This window comes from Aulonocara sp. 'chitande type north' Nkhata Bay, linkage group LG22, assembly GCF_057382095.1.
Source record: "Aulonocara sp. 'chitande type north' Nkhata Bay isolate Kocher_YH1m ecotype deep benthic linkage group LG22, A_spYH_male_GT1.1, whole genome shotgun sequence".
Lineage (NCBI taxonomy): Eukaryota > Metazoa > Chordata > Actinopteri > Cichliformes > Cichlidae > Aulonocara > Aulonocara sp. 'chitande type north' Nkhata Bay.
In genome coordinates, this window is record NC_141364.1 from 28,325,181 (window position 1) to 28,346,494 (window position 21,314).

The 21,314-nt window shown below is 38.9% G+C and overlaps 1 long non-coding RNA gene across 3 annotated transcripts; it reads right to left on the reverse strand.

Annotated features, from left to right (window-relative positions):
* Positions 1-4,533: 4,533 nt before the first annotated feature.
* LOC147304389 (uncharacterized) lies at positions 4,534-8,469 on the reverse strand. 3 transcript variants are annotated; one of them, XR_015126912.1, is made up of 5 exons: positions 8,407-8,469; positions 7,642-7,707; positions 7,136-7,291; positions 6,591-6,683; positions 4,534-6,301 (listed from the first exon to the last, which is right to left on the reverse strand). It is a non-coding gene; the product is annotated as an uncharacterized LOC147304389 (long non-coding RNA). The 3 variants fall into 3 exon arrangements; XR_015126913.1 differs by having other exon boundaries at positions 8,251-8,443; XR_015126911.1 differs by having other exon boundaries at positions 7,642-8,439.
* Positions 8,470-21,314: the final 12,845 nt, after the last annotated feature.

Genomic DNA, 21,314 nt, shown 5'->3' on the forward strand with positions numbered 1-21,314 from the left:
AACAGATGTGACTGCTTTTTTTATACTTCTAAAATGCCACGATCAAGTTGAAATGCCATATTGCCATGACAGATAAATGAGGCACCTTGCAAAAAATATACAAAAGAGAGTTGTTGCAGTTTTTTTTCTTTTGTTTTCCACTGTAAAGAAATTGCACCCCATAAGATACACTTCAGGCCTGTATTTATTCATTCTCACCCTTTAACTGACAAACTGAACTGCCTGCATGTCAGATGTGCCATGACGCACATCAGTCAGATTAATTTTTATAGCTAGGCCCTCAATCAGTAGTTATCAGCAGGGGGAGCAGCTGTAACCCTTCATTCAATCCTAGCTTTGAATTTCATTTTAAAGACAAATTTAAGGGAGCCTTACAGCACTATCACAGCTCAGACTCTGATGATGACATTTGAAGAAATGACTGAGGTGCCTCAGAGTGATAACATCATGACTGTTTTGAACAGTTTGCTGGTATTTTTTCCCCTTATTGATTTACTTTTATCTTGCATGATGCCCCAAAGGAAATTGCTTGGCAGGAGAAGATATCTTTGCAAGAGTGGTGTGTATCTGTATATCCTATGACACGGCATCCTTTCAAAGCCAATTAGTCGTGGCATTAACAAATCCTGTAGCCAGCATTGGCCATGGGCACATATTATAGCTTTCATGGCGGTAGAGTAATGTCTTTGTGTTGGACACTCAATGATAGCAGTAAATCCAGTGAAGAATCTCTGAGCATTGCAGTAATGACACCATCAAAAGGTTTCAAGATAATTTGTGGCTGTCCTCAGATTTATAAATATTCCAAATGGGATTTGCAAATGAACTATATGTGAAAGCCTAAAGAGGAAGCGATACAAGAAAAATATGTTCTTTGAACCATGTTTGCAAAATAATTATTCCCAGCCTGTGATGAAGGTAATTATGCAGGTTGGCTGGCATTATTCAAATGAAAAGCAGTTTAGCAAAACAGTTTTATCTGCTTTTGTGTGTCTGGTACTCTTCTAACAAGGGAGCAAAACTAACCAAAGAAGGAGGAAGATAGAGGACTTCACAGCTATGTGTGAAATGAAGGCTCTTGAGAATTTTGTGCTTTAAATGAGTTTGATGAAAAAAGTCTGCAGTTTCTTGGTGTGAGTTGAAAGCAGGTTATCCTAAAAATGTCTCAAATATTACCCCTGAATATAATTTTTAATGGTACCTTTTTTATATTAACATTCTATAACTTCATGAGCATCTCCAAAAGTTGATTCTGTTCATCTGGACGTAGCGTTTTGTGGGAGAAACGTTTCGTCACTCATCCAAGTGACTTCTTCAGTCTCAGCTGACTGCAGGTTTCCCCAATCTTAAAGACTTAATGAGCAATTCTTTTTTAAACTAGACTTTTTTGTTTGTTTGTTTTTTTTTGGCTTCTTCCACCAACAATCAAATTTTTTACCTTAAATATTTTCATAGTTTTGTTTTCAGTTGCAACAGCCTTTTAAAAAAAGCCCCACTATACAGTATAAAAAACAGCAGATGGCAGAGGCTGTGCTGTCAACAGTTCTGGGCTTAGGACCCAAACCCAGACTCTGAGACAGACAGAATAACAAAAAGCCAGCCCTTTGTTACAACTATAAAATCCACAAACGTCCATGCAAAGGAAAAATTAATCCAAAACAGAGTGGAACAAACTGCAATTAAAACTATGACTATGACAACCCTAACTCAACTAAAGGAAAGGTGGGGTTTAAATACAAGCCAAGGAAGTAAAATTAAAAGGTGCATTAGACCAATCACTATCAAAATTTTAAAAAGAAGAAAGTAAACACTGAAACCAAAAACAAAAAATCACAGAGCAGGAGAGTAGAGAAAAGTAGTAATAATGGTTTAAGACATCGAGCCAGCCACAGGCCAGAGCCAAGGAACAACTCTGGGAATCAGTCTAGAGGCCAAGAATAGCAGAATACTAAGTCAGAGAGTTGACTCGAATGCAGGACAGAGCAGAAGCTTCGTTTAGTGAGTGAACCTGAAGGTGGCACAGGTCAAAGGGATTGTTCTAGAGGACTCCTTTTTGGCCAAATCCTTACTGGAAGGCAAGCAGGAAGCCAAGAGTGGAGGCAAGGTTGTTAGGTAAATGGTAAATGGTAAATGGCCTGTATTTATATAGCGCTTTACTAGTCCCTAAGGACCCCAAAGCGCTTTACACATCCAGTCATCCACTCATACATTCACACACTGGTGATGGCAAGCTACATTCTAGCCACAGCCACCCTGGGGCGCACTGACAGAGGCGAGGCTGCCGGACACTGGCGCCACCGGGCCCTCTAACCACCACCAGCAGGCAACGGGTGAAGTGTCTTGCCCAAAGACACAACGACCGAGACTGTCCAAGCCGGGGCTCGAACCAGCAACCTTCCGATTACAAGGCGAACTCCCAACTCTTGAGCCACGATTGCCCCTGGTGGTTAGGGTAAGGGGGCAACAGGACCCATCTGGAAGCTTGGAAAGAGGCTGGTCACAAGAAGGCAAGGTAGAGGCAATGAAGGTGGCAGATTCCTTCAGATGACTTGGCTGGATGCTGGTGATGTAAACTTTGTCCCTCTGGAGGCTGGTGATGGGGAGGACTTGACACCTCCTGAGACTTGGATGGAGGCCAGTGGCCTGCTCAACGTGACTGACTGATTACATCCCACTTCCCTGCTCTGGAGCCTTCTTATCCTTCCGTACCTAGTGTGGTAATGAATGATCCTAATGATCATCCTAATGATCTTAAAGGCCTCACCATCTGATTAGGCCGTATTGCCCTCCTATGTCCAATTTAACATGTCCTCCCATATCTTTTTTTCAGTCGTATACATTGTCCACTATCCCAATTACTAAGCTGAGATCACAATTTTTTATATTCCCCTGTTGCCTGTCTTGTGTTTCTATGGTGTATTGACAGTCATGTGCCTTTTGTGCTAGGGTGTTTTTTCTGTTCTCAAACTTTTTCCTAGCAGCCTAGATCTCACCCTGGGTCTACACACCTGAATCACATGATTAGTTCATTACCAGGCTTCTGGAGAACTGCAAGACATGTTGAGGAAGTCATTTAGCCATTTAAATCAGCTGTGCTGGATCACGGACACATCTAAAAACTGCAGGACACCGGCCCTCGAGGCCTGGAGTTGGGGACCCCTGCTTTACAGTATTACAACTGTGTATTTACTTTTCAAATATTTCTCACTTACTCTCAATACATGTTCGGTATCAAATACATAAAGAGAATCAACATATTTCACTGTTCTGATTGACCCTTGATTGATTTATTGAAGTCTGTGTTACTTGGTCCACTTTTTTTTTGCCAGGTGTCTTTTTTTTGGGTGCTCTTTTGAAACTCTTTGCTGGCACAGCCTTCACTGTCAACTGATTGGGTCCACTGGCACTTCTCAGTCTTTTTGTCTGGCACTCTGGGTTTGTGTTGGATTTCCTTTTCTTTGCAGACAGGATGCAATTTTCTCCCAAGATGTGCGGGGCTTTATTGGTGCTGCCAAGGCTCGCTACAAAAGAAATATACCCAGTTATTATCAAGTCAATGAGAGCGTGTAATTAAAATTTTTATTTTAGTTTTTTTAGATTTTGCAAATGGATATCAATAAAAAAGATATTAAAACTTTGCTTGAATGTATATTGTAAAAGAAAGTCAGTATAGTTTTTGTGTAATAACGGGATATCTGTATTATAACAAGCTGCTGACTCTGATGGAGTAGTGTAACGAGCCAAGTTGTAAAGTCACACTAACATCATACTGTAAATACTGCAATCCTAACTTTAGAAATAACTTCTATTTGAAAAGTGTTGACACTTTTTAATGTACTGGTGTCATTTTTAAGTTGCATTACAACTACAATAAATTCTAGACATCAATTTTCAGCTGCAGTGCATGAAAGGGAGCGGCTGACTCACCTGAGATTCTTTTAGAGGCCACAGGATAAAGATCGTTTATCGTCTCATAGACCGTGCTACTGGTAACCTTGTTGATTGCAATAATACAAGAAAATACTCCACTGTAAATATTCAGAAGATAAGTTTAACTGTGCTGATAACTCTGCTGTAATCGAGTAAGTGAGTGCAAGAGAACAGTTCATCATAATCTGTAGTAAGTTCCTGTTCAGATAGGACACTGTGAACCCTAAGTACACACACTCAAAAAAATGAAACGTTGACTTTAATTAAAATTATTTTGTCAACAGGTTCCACGAAATTGAATTATGTTAGTTTAAAGCAAAAATCTTTAGTTCATCTAATTTAAAAAAACTACTTAAGATTAACAAGACATATTTAAGACTAACTAAATCAAGTTATGTTGTATGAACAAAGATGATATATTTTCAGGTTAGATAGTTTAGATTAGTTACTTCAACACATTTCTTATTTGTGGCAGTAAAATGTTAAATTTAAGTTAGATTAATTCAAATATTATATTTTCAGCCACCTTGTGCTTTATTAATTAGTTTTACATAAATCTATTTTGTCAACAGGTTCCACACAAATGAATTAAGTACATCCAACTTATTTTTTAAAATTTATTTTATTGCCAACACATTCAGTGAGCATTTGTGTAAACCCAGTCCAAAATAAAACACAACAGCTCATTAGGGTTAGTAATTAACAGTATGTAGACAGATGCAACATCAAGACTTTAAATTAAATGTCTGTATCTACCAGAAATAGAAGAGAGAAAAAAAAACGCATTGAAGATCACATAACACATAACATAAGATGACACTTGAGTTATGCACATGTGATGCTAGTAAGGTCTGTGAGTGTTTTTTTTCTTTTAGTGTCTAAAATGGATAGCAAAGTTGCTATTTGCAATGATTGCTTAGGGTCAGTCCAGTAACACAATGCCAATGAAGTGCTTTCCTTTAACAATGCAAAGTGAAGTGTCCACCTCAACAGCCACAATTTAAAAAAAATTTATGTAACAACAACAACAACAATAATAAATAGTCCACTGATATTAGCAATCAAAGAAAATTACATCACCATCCCAAATAAAACTTTAACAAAACATGCCAACATTATGGTCTAACAATAAAACAGCTTGTCAGCGTTCAGTTTTTTTGCAACAGCACAGCAGTAACCATTTAACACTTGCCACTGTCAACATTTATTTTACTAGTGTTTGGGCAAAAAACTTCAGATGTAAACATTTTAACATGGAAACAATTGTTCGTCTTTAAAAGTCCACAAAATATACATTCATCCTGCATTCCCAACTTGGATGATCTGATATCCTCGTGTTGGTGTTGTTCCCAGACCATCATGAAAATGTTGTCACATTGTTGTGACGTTATTCTTTTGCGCGCCAAGCCATTCGTGCATTTATGAAATTCCAATGTTGCAAGGACAATATCAATTCTGCTTACTGTTTATTAAAGGGTTACGGTTAGGGTCAGGGTCAGTTGATCGGCGGACAGAGGCGGTTTCACGCAGCTTAAGTACAGTTTTTTGTTTTACGCCGGTTTTTCCCGAAGTCGCAAAAGTATGACGTCACAACATTCTGATTGGTCACTTGCAATGTTGATCCTGGAACAACATTTAGTATGATGATCTGGGAACAACACCAACACGAGGATATCAGATCAACCTCCTAACTTACCCTTATTTTTAGTATGTATTGCAATTACCTTTACAATGCACACAATGTAACACAAACTGAATATGAACATATTTCCACCTCATAACAATATGCCTTGAACGCTAATATACACACCACCCTTCAACATTTCTGGTGCAGTATCATCTCTCAATTAAATCCTTTAAATCTCAATACTTTTGATTGTCTCTTACTAGCCCCCCCACAACAGTAAAATCTCTCAAATTGTAGTAGTTTACAAACTTTTCAAAATGTTCTAAATTTCTCTTAAATGTAATTTTCCCGTTATCTGTCATTTACAAATTACCATTTTATTCCCATTCAGCCTCCGAAAAACTTCTGTCCATCTGACAGAACATTCATCATCCAAATTAAAGGTTGGCTTATTCATTCAGTGTATTCTTGAGCAACTGTACCTTGGTCAAGAGTATGCTGACATACAGATGAAGGAAGAGCTTCTGAAGTACTTCAAAGAAAGCTTTCAGTCTTGAGGTTAACTGAGATTCAGTGCATATATCCCACCCATTAAGAGTGCACATGCAGAGGCCAGGTCTTCCAGGTCATGCAGGACACACTAGATGGTTATACCCACATCGGCTGGAGGAGTGCTGGCATCAGCTCTTTCGATGGTAAAGATAGCAAGGGTAATTTGTTCCAGCTCCCTCTGAACAGCTGTAGCTTAGACACAAAAACATAGAAAAATGGCATCCAGTTTTAAAAAAAGAAAGAAAAAGGGCCAAAGCTACCCTTTAATGACGTAAACACAATATTAGGAACATGCACCCCAGTGTGCCACTATTTCAGACTACAGATTCAACGATAAATATAAATAGTTTGGGTATACAAGAAGATTTCCCAAAACATTTAAACAGGTTCCATGCAAATTACAACAACAACAACATGCAACAACATTAGTTATTCAAAATTTGGTTTAATACAGATAAAAAACTAAACTAAAATTACCAACCAATTATTCTTTGAAGAGGATGCTTGGGTCTTCATTCAGGTAAAAAGGTAGTGCCCTGAGGACACACTCCCTCCCCTTTTCAATACTTTCCTTCTGTAGAGAGTGGCAGAGATACAGGAAGAGAAAACAGATATACTTTAGGATGACAGAAACTCACATTATACGCAAAATGAATGACATATCCACTGCACAGATAGACATGTACACAAGACCAACTAATCATCACATGGACATGAATAGTTAACCTGTTGGGCAGGGTTTCCACCACATTATATATGTCCATAATGGAGGTAAAGACAAACTAATACATCATCTTTTTTGCATTCAAAACATAACATAAAAACATTCACTTCTGGTTTAACCTAAATCAAGGGATCAGATTTTACATATGTTTAGGTAATTTAAATTTTCCAACGTTTTGAGTACCAAACTTTGTCTTGCTTAATATAAATGTAAGTGCACTGTGCAGCTACCATACACTAGCTGTTTAAATTTGAAAATGATCTTATTAGCCATAATATTTTGCTACCAACAGAATAACGCACCTGTGTGGCTGGGGCCAAAGTTTGTCTAATTTTCTTCCCTGCAACGCCTCCTTTTTTCTTGAAGACTTTTATGAGCTGGTCAGTGTATTGGTCAAGTTGTGTAAAAAGCCTTGGAACATGTGCAGCAGTAGTAATCCTCACATATTCTGCTTCCACCTGAAAATATGTCAACAAACACAACATACTGTACTGTAAATATACATACTATATGTACACATATACAAACTAAAACTAATGTAGTAAGACCTCATTAAAGCTATAATTTTAACACAAACATTTACACAAAATGCTAATGGAGCCATTACAGCTTTTATTGTTATTTATCAAGTTCCAAAAAATATTGATCACAGCTGATCTGAAAAGAATTTCATGCCTCAGGCCCTTGAACTGCAACCTTTACCATGGTTCAGATGTGGAGAAGAAATAACAGGGGCATGGGATGGGTCACAAAAGAAAACTTAACTTATAAAACAGTTTTGTTTTTAAAAGTATAACAGTTCACATACCACATACAAGCTCAGCAATACCACATACACCACATCAGTATAGGAGGGAGCAGGTAAAGGCAGGATCTGAGATTTATAAAGTAAAACAAGAAATTCATTACTTAATTTCAAGAAGCAAATTATTGTTTGAATTACAACTAAATAAAATACTACTCAGAAGAAAAGCAAGAGATTGACACTGCCATGTGCTAACTTTCTATAGAAGCAATTATCACCAGGTCTGTCGACCTCCATTGTCTGTCCACTCATATGTCTTGAATAATTTTATTAAAAAAAGTAAGTGTGTACTTTCACAAACTGTAATTTATAACTACATTGATATGTATAACTCCGCTAGGAAACATGCTGTATTTACAGACCATTTTTACATAATACAGATTACTGATAGAGCAGAACAATGGTGTCACAGTGGCTTTCGCCCTTGACTTTTTGGATTTTAAATGTCACTTTATGCTATCCTTGCTATCCTATTCGATATTTCCGACTCTCGGATTACAGAAAAGGAATCCCAAGAAAGCAAATGGAAAAATAACCCCTTGAAAGAATAACCCCATGAACCCCTGTAGCTAATCCCTTAATAAAACAAAAAACAATAAAAATGTTTCTTACACAGTCCACAAAATAAGCATGTCCAGGACCCAGTAAAACTAATGTAAAACAAGCGCACGCAAACGATATAACATGTCTTGTAAGACAAACGCAAAATATAACCATGCTGGACATATAGATACTACACAACATAGTCAAAGAAAAAAGTGGTCTTACCTCTCAAAGAAACAGTAGCTTGGCGCCAAAACAGCCTTTTTCAGTTAAATTTGAAGTCTTGCGCATGAGCAGGTACAAGCCGTGAAACCTTGTTCTGCGCGGTTTCATTACAACTGTTTTTGCATTACTGCCACCTTGTGGATATACAAGGTATATCGATCCTAATTGACTTAACTTAAATGTTATGCGATCAAGTAACACATTAGTATTATGTACGTTGAATAATAGACACAATTACGTAGACTTGATTAGAAAAACATATGTTAACTTAACAAAAACATATATTTTAAGTAAAATGAAAATAAATAATTAATATACACTGAACAATCCACCTCATTCATTTTTTTGAGTGCAGAAAATGCTTTTTTATCTAACATAGATCGAAGCGAGAGATCGAACAACCAACCTCCTGATTAGTAGATGACCTGCTCTACCTCCTGAGCTACAGCCAGCACATAATGATGAGTGTATTTAAATTTACTTTTGAATACGTCGACAGTCTCCTGTAGCTTACTGTATTCTGCACAGACATCTTCAAGTCTCTGCATAACTGTACATATTATCACTTATGTATCTAGATAAATATATACTATCTTCATAAAGATCATTTGTCAAAAAATTAGCAGTAAAACACGGTAAAAACACGTCACTGTATATAAAACTGTATCACTGGTAAAGTAAAGCCTTAAATGTAAACGGAAAGTGTTTTCCGTCAGTTTTATGGATCGGTATTACTGCTGCAGATGTTTACGGTTGAGTTCATTTTAAACCTTTCATATTCTGTTTAAGCATAATATACTGTGAAATTTTATATTTTCAGTGTTTTTTTCTAGAAATTCTACTTAGAATAAAAGAAAGAAAAAACAGCAATTAAAAGGCCTGAACAGTGTGTGGCATTGTTGGCTGTCAGTGTCTACCGAGAGAACTAAACCACTAATGAAAAATGAAGATGGTGTTTTGGCAAAACAGCTTGAACTTAGTAGTGATCTCTCAGAGAGGCTAGTCTGAAAGTGCGGGTGATCCTGCACCTCTTCAGCTTGCTTGTGTAGCAGGGGAACAGCCGATCACAAGGGCACTGTTTCCTGCATTTTCTGTGAAATGCTGTGTTTCTTCTTCCCTGCAGTTTGGACTGATTGACACTTTTGCATAGTGATCTCAAACGGTGGACTTTTTATTGGTAGTATTAGCCACTGTTGTGTTTTGTTTGTACTAGCATATTTTTATTTAATAATTTGTAGATGCCGTAACTTTTATTGTAGAGGGAAAATGATGTTTGCATGTGAAGCGCTGAGTACAATGTTTTCTCTAATTGTTTTAGCTTTTTGCTGTTTGTTCAATTTCTTAACAGTTAAGTAAACTGAGAAAAATTTCCAGTGTTTCTAAACAAGAAAAGGTAGATGGGGGAAGATTTCCGTGCAGAGTGCAGACGGGCAGTACAAATGGTCTGTTTCAGTTTTAGTTTGTTATGAACTGCTAAATAGTGGAGGAAGATGTTGTTGTTTCTCTGTAATGGGTGGTGGTCATCTCTGCTTGGCTTTCTGTAAAAGTCAAGTTTATGCACAGGTCTCTTAAGGTCCAGCCATTACAATTCAATCAGCCCCCTTCATTCTTTCCCTTTTCAGCTTGTTGTAGATTTGCCTCTGTACTCGGGATCATTGTCCTGTTGCATGACCCAGTTTCAGCCAAGCAATTGTGTCTCCCAGGAAGAGATGCGAATCCCTTTGGTTTTGCGTCAGGAAGGTCAGTGAGCATAAAAACTCTGACAAATTAAACATGCAGAGCTATCTGCTGCCCTTCTGCTGTGGGGACCCCTTGTGAATAAAGGAGCTGTAAGTAGCTTAGTAGCTATTAAAGGCATCCTGTTTGAATAGATACGATCAATAGGTGATAACGAAAACCATAATCGTAATACTGTATATACAAATACAAAATTCAAAGTTCATGAAGTCCTACCTCTATCTGTTTCGACAAAGTGTTTCTGCTTAGCTGTTCATGGGTATATGCGCCTTGATGAACTGGCTACATGAATAGAGATAAAGACCCTCTCTTAGAAAATTTGGAGTTAGAAGTTGGAGGGATGGTGGTCAAAGTTTGTCAGGGCATAACTGGGGTTCAGGAAATCACCGACCATGTTCTTTGGGGATATTTTATATTTAGAAAAAAGACCCATGATGGTTTTGTTGAAAAGATGTTGTGTAAATGGTCTTTTACAAGCCTCCACGTGGGATGAATTGGGAATGAAAGACTGGTCTCTCTTCCGTCTAAACCCAGAATATCAGACATCAGACATGTGTAATGGACATGAATAATGTTGTTTTCTTGTAGTTGGCTGAGTAGTTCTCACCGTAATACGCTTTCCTATATGAACCCTACTATGAAAAAATGTAATTGATGATCTCCAGAGCATTATATATTTAATCTATCTTTATTTATCTTTATCGATCTCTAATCTTTGATTTGTTTTCCTTTTTACCCATCACACCGCAGTCCCAGACAGAAACAATCATTCTTTTACATGTTTATTGTGTCTCCATTCATTGATTGTGATCAGACAACAAAACCTACTCTTTTAGGCTTGTAAGATATAACGGCTTGAATTGTTTAGAAGCTGAACTTCTCTGTAGGAGGTAATAAAACTATTTAAGACTTCTTGGTGAGGTTTGGGAAATAAAAAATATATATTTTCAAGGTTAGAAAAAGTCCATGGTTTGGGTTAAAGTACAAAAAAATGCCTGTATTTTTTTCCAAGCTTGAGTTTCTTTCATTGCCTGGGTGATGGTTCCTCTGAGGAGTTGTGAAATGTTCTTCCAACTATAATACGTTAGTTTCAAGGATATGATGTCTGCAAAGACGACATGGGGCAAATTGTGCCCACAGAGAAATAGACTGTGTGACCTGACCGCATACCCCAGCTTTCACCCTGTGACACCTGTCCTCGTGGACATGACCCACGATAGCTGGATGGATGGGTGCACTGTTATCAGTAGACTGAACTTCACTAAAATGTTTATCAGTGGTAACGGTGGATGCTTGAAGAATCAAAAGATTTCAACTTCTTGAAATCTTTTTCTCATATTTAATTTTGATGCCTTGCATTTTTTTCTATGCTGTAGAAAATGTTAATTAAAATGTGAAGAGGTAGGCGTGTCTAAACTCTCTAACTATACGTGCTCAGTATTATGCCTTATAAAATACAAGAGTTGTGTTCTGAAAATGCCTTTTTCTGGACGTCTGTCGTTGTGTATTGTATATTTTCTGTATCAGAAACATGTCACGTGAAAGTTTAAACAACAATCATCCTGACACCATGGGGGTTTACCTACTTATGACAAACCAGACTTTTCCACACACAGCCCACAGAAACACACGATTTTTGTTGTCCTTGATGCTCCTGTCCTCAGTCCACAACAAAAAACAAACTCATAAGTTGGAAATCAATAACCGAGGCAGCCAGCAGCCATAGACACACTGCTTTAGGCTGACTGTGGCAGTGGTTGACATTCAGCGGCAGTTTCAATGAGGCTGTTTGAAAATGCATAGAATAATGGGAATTATGGGGGCGCCAATCTGTCCAGCTTAGCAGAGTGTGGGGCAGAGCAGTGAGAGAGAGAAAAGTGACACTCTGACAATCTTCAAATGCAGCTCGCTCCAGTCAATCAGCCTCAGGCAAAAACTTTGATGCGACTTTGCTATGGGAAAACATTGCCGACCAATTTGCATGTTGCTCTGCCTCTTGTTTCACTGCTGCTATCACCTTTTAAAGAATTGGTGTAATCCATCTATCTATGTCTAACCTTGACAAGATAGGGTTCCTCCTCTCATCCCGAACTACCTGACTGAATCTCAATTAACTAAAATGCAGAGTTTACGTATGAAGTCTTGATTGGATCTCCAAAAACTTGCCTTTTCTCATTCCAAGGGCTCAATCACCAGAGTCTGATTGGTGATCTTAACCCCAGCGAACCCATAGAGATAGACTGCAATGCTGCGCTGTGTGGGTGGCCTCACATTCCCCTCCACAGAGAAAAGTTTCAAGGAGCTGCCCAGAGGACTTTTAAGAGCCAAGCTCTCAGGTAGCTTTAAAAAACACATTTGTTCCATTCACCAACACCCACTTTCAGCTCGCTGGGGGTGCACTGGGGGAGGGATTTAGATCATCTGCCAGTGCACTGTTGATGCTCCAGGAGCTTTGTGAGAATGTGTCTATAGAGGCCAGACTGTGAAGGGCACTCCTGCGGCTCTTCTGCCATCAGAAGCAGCAAATACATAAAAACAGAGTATAGCTCTTCAGCAGATCAATTTTCAGTTGGTTTCAATTAAGCATGACAAAAACAAGCAGCAGAAAGAGAGATGTATTACTGTTGAGATCTGATGGATGTTAGAGCACAGGAATAAAAAGAGAAACTCAGTGTTTATCTCTATGGATCATATGTAGCAGAAAGTACAGTGAGCGAGGCAGGTTTAGGCAACTCACAGCAGGGCAGAAAAATACTGGCCCTGTGGTTTCACAGAGGTGGAGAGACATAAAAAATGATTTGCAGAGAGAGATAAACAACTTTGTAAAGTGGAGAAGACTTGGCGGCAGAAGATGAAAAGAGCCCTCTGGTGCTGCTTGACCAGGTGCAGTGGTTTGCTGTGCTCAGAAAAAGCTGCCGTGTTTACTTCTGTGTGGAAGCATTTTGAGCTTTCGCCTCCACATACTGTATCCCAGTGAAAACCTCTTTAGGTTACAGAAACAAACACACACCATTACATCCAAAATACCCAACATAATTAATGATTTACTAATTAATTCATTAATGGAACTAGACTGCAGTTTTCACTGCATTATCTGACTTAATAGTGTTTCTGTTTTATACTCACCAAGATATCGGCGTAGTAATATGTACAAGTTGAAGCAGTAGGCAAGGAACAGTATCTCTGACACAGGAAGATGGACTCTATTTATAGTTCCCTTGTTTGAGTTTGATTGAGTTTGGTTACATGCAGTTAAACAGTCTGTGTGGAGAAATAGAGGGAACACATTTGCGAAAAATGAAATTTTGAAACCATCAGTTGGAATACAAATGAGCTTTTTAATAAAACAAAACAAACAAGAGAAAAAAAAAACCCAAATGCATCTGACTTTGTGAACAATAAGGCTGGATGGAAACAGAAAAATTGGCCATTGCCTCCAGAGGCTAAGCCAGCAGACCGTCTCTTCCAAGATTGTTCACAAAGCATTTTATTTGGCACGTGCACATCAACTTAGCTATGACTAATGACGGCAGTGCAATCAGTGGAAATCAAAACAACACAGACATGCCAAAAGCTGCAGACAATGTATATTCTCAGAGCAAATTGGAATCTTGACTATTGATTTATGGTTTAACTTGGGTTTTTTTTCCAGCCAGCTGATTTCCTGGATTTTCACTAAAACAGCTCAGAATAATAAGAGACAAAAACACTTAAACTAAAACAACAGCAGGAACAACAGGAAAACTCCAGGAATATCAAATGAGTGACACTTTTTGGATTAGAGAGTGGCTAGAGCTGGAATAAATGCCACTTAAATAACTGCACTTTTTTAAATTGCTCAGCAGAATGCAAAACATCTTTAGGTGGGCGGGCAAGTGCAGAAGACCAAGCACATCAGGTTCCACTCCTCTCGATGAAGAACAGATAGACGAGGCTGCAGTGAGCACAAATGGATGGATCTTAATTTCTCTCAGAATTTCATATTAGCAGCATAAATCTGCGCCCTTAACCTTCTTTGTGTCAACAGCCTAGGCCTGTGCTGGTGATATATTTTTGTACATTTATGTAATGAACCATGAATGCAGGTGGTACAAACAGAAAGTGAGCTCTAAAGATGCATAATCCAAAAAAGACAAAGAGCCAGAAACAAGAGAGCACAGGGACATAGAACCAGGAAATTGACCCAATGTAATACGAATGATTACATGACAAGATTTGACCAAATCCCAATTAGGGATTAGAAACAGGAGGGGAAGGAGTCCCAGGCACATGCAATCAACAACAAGGAGACAGACAGGAAGCAAATCTGATGCAGAATATGAAGAGAATAAAAAACTGACTTTTAAAGTAAAACGTAAAATCAAAAGTGATAATACAAACAGGAATACTGCCACTTGCAAAATTCAATCCAATTCAATTCAATTTTATTTATACAGCGCCAAATCACAACAACAGTCGCATCAAGGTTCTTTATATTGTAAGGTAGACCCTATAATAATACATACAGAGAAAAAACCTGACATTCATATGACCCCCTATGAGCAAGCACTTTGGCGACAGTGACAAGGAAAAACTCCCTTTTAACAGGAAGAACCAGGCTCAGGGAGGGGCGGGGCCATCTGCCGCGACCGGTTGGGGTGAGAGAAGGAAGACAGGATAGAAGCGCGGAGAGGTCTATTATCTATTAGGTCTTATTAGGTCTATTATTATTATTATAAGACAGGATAAAGACATGCTGTGGAAGAGATTCAGAGATTAATAACAAGTATGATTCAATGCAGAGAGGTCTAAAATCAAGACATAGCACAGTAGACAACACACAAAGGCTAGTTAGCCAGTCACTTTAATTTAGTTCCATTGTGCAACCTCATTGTAACATGTGATGAGTAACTGGTAGGGTTAGCTGACAGCAAACTAACAATAGCCAAGTTACAAGAGCAGCCCTGTTTGGATACATTTCCTGACCATATCCACAGAAAACAGGATTTTGTTAAGTTAGTTTAGTTAGTCTGGACTCAGAGGGTAATCAGAATTTTTCATTATCGGTGCATCAGGTAATGATTGATTAACATTTAATACAGCTTGACTTAAAGTCAGCAACGACTTATATCTAATAACCAAGTAGAACAATTGTAAACCCTTCTACTGCCTCCTCCCTTTGGACATCACAAACACAAAGTGTCTGTATGAAGCTTAATCTGCGCTGCGGAGGAGTGTATGTGATAGCATAGGAGAACAGAGATGACTAGACCTCGACTACATCGTGAATAGGAGACATTGTTATCTTGCCAACTTGTATTTGCAGTGCCCCTGAGAATAAATTGGTACTAACACTACAATGCATTGTTAACCTCTACACAGGGAATTTTATATTAAGTGATTCTGAGCATGAATGCAACTTTTACTTTGTACAAACATTGCTGGGTCTGAAATTCTGTTCACATTCTCAGTTCAGAGGCATTCCCCATACCACATCATTTGTATCAATCATTAACAATAGAACAAAGAATCAAAGTGGGATTTACTGGTCAAATAAATGTCTGTTCAGTTTACAGATGAGTTGTTGTGGTATTATGGTGTTGAATGCTGAGCTAAAGTCTATGAACAGCATTCTCACATATGAGTCTTTCTTGTCCAGATGAGTTAGGGCTGGGTGGAGGGCAGAGCAGATTGCATCCTCTGTGGATCGTTTCGCTCTGTATGTGAACTGGTGTGGGTCCAGGGTGGGAGGTAGGGTGGATTTGATGTGTGACATGACTAGTCGTTCACAGCACTTCATAATAATGGGTGTCAGTGCCACGGGGCGGTAGTCATTGAAACAGGCTGGGGATGGTTTCTTTGGTACAGGTATGATGGTGGCAGTCTTGAAGCATGATGGGACAGTGGCTTGCCTCAGGGAGGTGTTAAAGATGTCTGTGAAGACATTCTTCAGCTCCTCTGCGCAGTCTTTCAGCACACTACCAGGGATGTTATCTGGACCCGCTGCTTTCCGGGCGTTGATGGTGATGAGTGTCCTCTTCACGCTGGCAGCAGACAGGCACAGAGGCTGGTCGTGTGGAGGTGGTTTTCTGTGGGCGTGTGTTGTTCTGTGCTTCAAATCGTGCAAAGAAGCTGTTCAGGTTGTTGAGCAGAGTGGTGTCGCTCTCACAGCTACGCGCTACAGGCTTGTAGTCTGTAATAGCCTGGATGCCTTGCCATAGGCTTCTTGCGCCCTTGCTATCATTGAAGTGGGAGGTTATCTTGTGTGTGTAGTCCTGTTTCGCTTTCCTGATGCCACGGGGCAGGTTGGCTCTCGCTGTTCTCAGGCCTATTTCATCCCCAGCTCTGAAGGCCTTGTCTCTGGCCTTCAGCAGCCTGTGGACATCTCCTGTTAGCCATGGCTTCCGGTTGGCTCGAGTTGTGATACTTTTCACTTGTGTTACATCATCAATGCATTTGGTGATGTATGAGCTCACCGTGTCTGTGTACTCCTCGATGTCTATGATATTATTGTAGGTGGCTGCTTCCTTGAATATGTCCCAATCAGTTGACCCAAAGCAGTCTTGAAGAGCAGAGGTGGCCTCCTGTGGCCACACTCTTACCTCTTTCATAACAGGTTTGATAGACCTGCTACACTAGTTGGTGAGATATTTCACTCCAGTCTGTGCTAATCCCTGGGGTGTCGTTTAATACTGCCTTCTCTTTACATCACAGGAAACATGGCGAACAGAGCAAGGTGTCCTTTGCTGTGATGCACTGGCACATAAGTGAAAATTAGGTGTCACTCCCAATATGTCATGTGTTGTACTGCTGTGAAGGGGTTTCAAGCCAAACCTTCCACATTTTTTATTTACACTAACCAACTCTGAGGCCAATGGGACGCTCCTGTGGGTGGGCTGCATATGTTAGCGATTAAGTGGCGTGAGCTGTGATCCTTGGGAACCTCCTTTTGTCTTTGCACAACTCACTCTGCTGACCATTTGTCAGTTATGCTATTAGAGGTGAGTTTGGACATCTGCATTGATTTTGAAAGGGAAGTGTTGGAGATCCTCAGATCATCTGATGATCAAAGTCCGCCTTTGAACAAGTTGTCTCCTGTCTGGTTGTTTTAAGTTGGTGGCTTGATTATTAATAGATGTAATCAATATATAGAGGTGTATATAATATATAGACAATATTCATGTTATTCAGTGTTAAAACCGAGACTGAGTGTTTCTTCTTCACTCACCTTTTTTAACTCAACATGTGTTTTTACACCATTCTGCATTTAATCATTAGTTCTCATTAATCTCTGGCTCTCTTCCACAGTGTGTCATTTGTAATGTCTCCCTCCTGTCACCCTCAGATGGCTGCCCCTCCCTGAGCCTGGTTCTGCCAGAGGTTTCTTCCTGTTAAAAGGACGTTTTTCCATCCCACTGTCACCAAATGGCTGCTCATCTGATGGTTGGAATTGTGGTTGTTGCCAAGACAGGAACTTTGGTACTGTTAAAGTCAGAAATAGTTGTGTGTTTGGTGTGTGATTACATCAGGGATCATCCCTGAGCTCCTTCTTGTTTGCAATGGCAATGGGCAGATTGAAGTCAGGCAGGCGTATCCGTGTACTGTGATGTTTCCAGATGACACTGTGATCAGAGAGAAGAAGACAAAAGTTCAAACCATCTTGACGCTTAAACTCTTTGGGGCTAATGGGGCAAGATTAAGATGGTTTGGACTTGCAGAGAAATTATAGTTGATAGACAAGACCGAGGATGTTGAATATGGAGGTGTCAGGCAGGAGGAAAAGAGGAAGACCACAGAGAATGACAGGTTCATGGATGTAGTGAAAGAGGATGTGCAGAGGCTTGGTGTGACAGATGACGACGCTAGGGATGCAGTGTGATGGAGGCAGATGATCCACTAAAGGGAGTAGCTGAAAGAAGAAGACATATTTTAGAAAGACTTACTAACCAATTCTTAAATGAACAAATGAGATGTTCACAAGGAATTAAAGCAATTATTGAAATTGTTTTCTGACGTTTAGAATTTGTGGAACTGCACATTAGGATTTGTCATGTGGCGATCTGCATATGGGCTCAATCAATTTACATTTATCTATTGCCAACCAGATTTCATCAACAACAGCAAACAAAATATTTTTTTTTATCACATGCAAAGTTATATAACTTAAATTATTGTATACATTTTAAAGTTTTTAATTCAATAACACAGAGCAGAGCCAGTAGATGGATTTAATCTGTATATAAATAAATGTTGGTCTGTCTCATTGTATCTGTGTGATTTGTAGTTTATAGTTTAATTTGAAAGGTTTTCCATCAGTGTAATGCCCTGACATCCACTGTCTTTGATGTCATTAAGTTGCACATACATAACATAAAGCTGAATGAACACATCACTGCACTTACCATCAGTGTTGGTCAAGTTACTTAAAAAAGTAATCAGTAACTAATTACTGATTACTTCCCCCAAAAAGTAATCCCATTACTTTACTGATTACTTATTTTCAAAGGTGATTAATTACTTAGCTACTTAGTTACTTTTTAAAAACACGATTTACAACCTGAATAGGTAATAAAGCAATAGGTCTTTCAGCCCAATTCTACTTTTTCTGCATAATCCATCATACAAAATGCAATCAAATGGAAAAGTCTCTTTTTTTTAACTTGTTTTATTAGTTTTAATCTTTTAACTTTATGCATCAAGTAAAAATTAAATTATATGCACCATTCTCTGACTCGAAGAAATTAGTTTAACATTTAAACCTATTTTCTGGACATTCCAGCACATAAAATAAATTATCTTTTGTGTTTACACTCAGTCTTTCAAATAGATGCAAGTAAAACACAGCAGAAAATAAATAAAGTCAAAGATTAGCGGTCCTTTTGCTCTATTTTCACATGTAAAGCAGGAGTAGGGTAGGCGGAGGTTTACCCTGGTGCAGGTGTGCCGCAGTGGTCAGTGGAAGAATCCGCGAGTTTCTCGGTGAATTTCCCATTACGTCGTTGCGCACTCGGTGCTTGTTTAGGGGGGTTTTTTCTCTGTAAAAAGAAGTTTTCTTCCCACGCACAACGGACGCTAATGTTTTGTCACTTTTTATGGAATCAAACTCAAAGTAAGGTCAGTACTTCCATGCTTTAAACGCTGCATGCTCATACTCTCTCCCGCACTCGATATATGATCCACTGTTGATCTGCACACAGCTGTTGTCACGAACGTGGCACTCGCTTATGTCACTGTCATGAGACATTCTTGAAAAAAAAATCACGGTTTTAGTAACGCATTAACGCAGCATTCCTACAGGAAAGTAACGGTAATCTAATTACCGTTTTTGCGATAGTAATCCCTTACTTTACTTGTTACTTTAAAAAAATAATCAGATTACAGTAACGTGTTTACCTTTTAGGTGACATGAATGAGTTGAAGGGAAGTTATGAACTGTTTCTGAGAGACAAATAACACCAGGATCCTTTTCTAAGTAGCTGACAGCTGGTAAATGTGCAGGGGCGGGTCTAGGAAAGTTTTGCCAGGTGGCCAGGTAGGGCATTAACAGGGAAAGGGGGGCACAAAGAAATACTTTCTTATTCTCATTTAAAATGTCTGGCTTTTATTAAATAATTATCTGAAGCTTACAACCAAAGTTTTTATCTGACGTAAAATGTATATAAATCATACATATACCAACAAGACTGTACATCACTGTCACAACAGCAAGTGTTTTCATTCAAAGGCTTTATGGCTTTAATACCTGGTGGGCCGGTCTTTAGTCAAAATGCTCGGGCCGCATAGACACATTAGTTGTGCCACTTCTTAATGATAGTATATCAGCTAACAACCCCAACTACCAGATTCAACTTGTAATTGGCTAAAAATAACTTAGCCTACTGGTGAGAGGGATATCGTTAGCTTTCCACATTCTGACACTTCAAAAGCTTCAGGAGCTTTCCGCTCAGCACAGCAACAGAACCACAGAGATACACGGATACATCCATAGACTCGAGACAATGCATTTTTGGGACTTTCAGGTGTATGGACCAATGTTTTCTTTTCTGATCAAACCAGAAATCTTTAATGAGCAGCTGGATTTGTCTCGCATTAACTGGCTGAGTTAATGCCAGTTAATGCAACATCGAAGCAGCTGGAATCCACAGCTGTGCGTGTTCATGGAGCTTGCATGTTCACCTGCTGGACATCACTACCTGACAAGTTTAACTGTCATCAGAACATTGCAGAGGCCTTATTGACGGTATTTGGCTCTACTTATCTGTGTGAGCAGATTTTCTCTCACATGAGTGTCCTCAGGTAGCCGTCTGAATGCTGGACACTCGGAGACCTGTGTCTCTGAGTGGGAGACCAGAGATCACATTAACATGTGTATCTCTGTATTAACAAACATGCCATATTGGCCCAGTTTATTTTTCTTATCATTGTTGTGAGGAGACCATAAATAGCATTTGCATTTTCTGTTGTACAGTTCATTTGCTGTTATGGATAAAAAGTGTCTTTTTTTGTTTCAAAATAGCTGATAACTATTCGCTGATAGCTGCCAACATCTGCAAACAAATATAATTCTATAAAGTGGTTCTATATAGTGTGTAACTGTTAATATGGAGCGTTATTAAATTTATTGCTAATGCAATCATATGGCACACTGACTTCTGAGGAAATTTTAAATGGCACTCGTCATCAGAAAGGTTGCCAACCTCTGGTGTAACGTAATGGAATACATTACAAAATACATTTTGGAGCATGTATTCTGTAATCTGGAGTGGAATACATTCTAAAAGTAACCTTCCCAGCACTGCTGTTGATCAATCACTTGATTATAATAATTTGAAAGATGTTGTAATAAAATAAAGTAAAAATATGACTTTAACCCAGAGGTTTATAGACAAAGTCCCAAAGAACTTTGTCTACGCATAAGGAGTTATATAGGAAGTGGATTCAGCTTAAAGACAAAATGGTTATTGGTGAAATGATAATTGTGGAACAATATTTAAGAATTTTAGAATTTCAGTTATTTTCTGAAATTCAGGTTTTGGATCACATAATTTATGTAGGATTGTGTTGACAAGAGCACAATCCTACATAAATCAGCTGCTGTGAAGCTGCCACATGTGACATGTTTGTGGCAGCCCAAAAGAAGGGTCAGCCATCGACTAACACTGGCACGAAGGGTAAAGACTCTGAAAGGCTGC